This window comes from Canis lupus, chromosome 25 (assembly GCF_011100685.1).
Source record: "Canis lupus familiaris isolate Mischka breed German Shepherd chromosome 25, alternate assembly UU_Cfam_GSD_1.0, whole genome shotgun sequence".
NCBI classification, from domain to species: Eukaryota; Metazoa; Chordata; class Mammalia; order Carnivora; family Canidae; genus Canis; species Canis lupus.
Window position 1 is genome coordinate 30,522,252 of NC_049246.1, and position 908 is coordinate 30,523,159.

Genomic DNA, 908 nt, shown 5'->3' on the forward strand with positions numbered 1-908 from the left:
TCCTGGCCTCCTGTTCTTTATTTCCTGAATTTGTCCTTTGAGTGATGGACAGAATTTCCTTGAATTTGGTTTCCACCCATCAGGTGGCAGATACCCCTTTTGTTCATTAGTTTGACCATCAGAACATCTGAGAGGTGTTGAGTGATGTGGGTGAAACATGCCAGCCTTTGGCATAATTGAAAAGTTTGCTTTTGCTTTTCTTTTTCTTTTTTTTTTTTTTAACCCCCCCTTTGGGTTGTCCATTACTGGATTGAGTTCACTGAATTGGTGAGGAAAGAAATTCCATCTTGCCTTCTAAAGATAGACATTCTAATGGTCCCCAACATGCGTGGTAAGAAGGAAGTTCTCTGCACATTGGAAGTGTGGGATTCTAGGTGGTCACAAAAGTGAGCGAGGAAATAAAATGTTTGTTAGTCGCAAGCAGAGGGATCATTTCAGATGCAGCAGTCACTTTATTTGGAATATTAAACCATGAATGGAAAAAAGGAGTCTCTCTCCTCTTCTCCCCTGGAAACAGGGGTACAGCAGCAAGAGTAGGGCCTCCACCCTGCCCCCACACACTGCATTATTTTGTACAGCTTTATAAATAAAACTTTTGGTATTGTCCCCACCCCCACCCACCAGTGGTGCTGCATTTGGCTTCTTCATTTTAGGATAGGATAACAAGAAGCATCATTGATGATGATGCTGAGCAGGAAGAGGAGGAAGATATTGGTGGCTAACACTTAATCAGCACTTAGTAGATGGCTGGCAATTTTCTGGGTATATATCTATGTCTATATCTTTATTTGTATCTATAATTTAATCTTCACAACAATGCTACCCAGTAGCTACTCTTATCTCATTTTGCAGACAAAGAAACTGAGGTATAGAAAGATTAAGTAACTTGCTCAAGACCACACAGATAA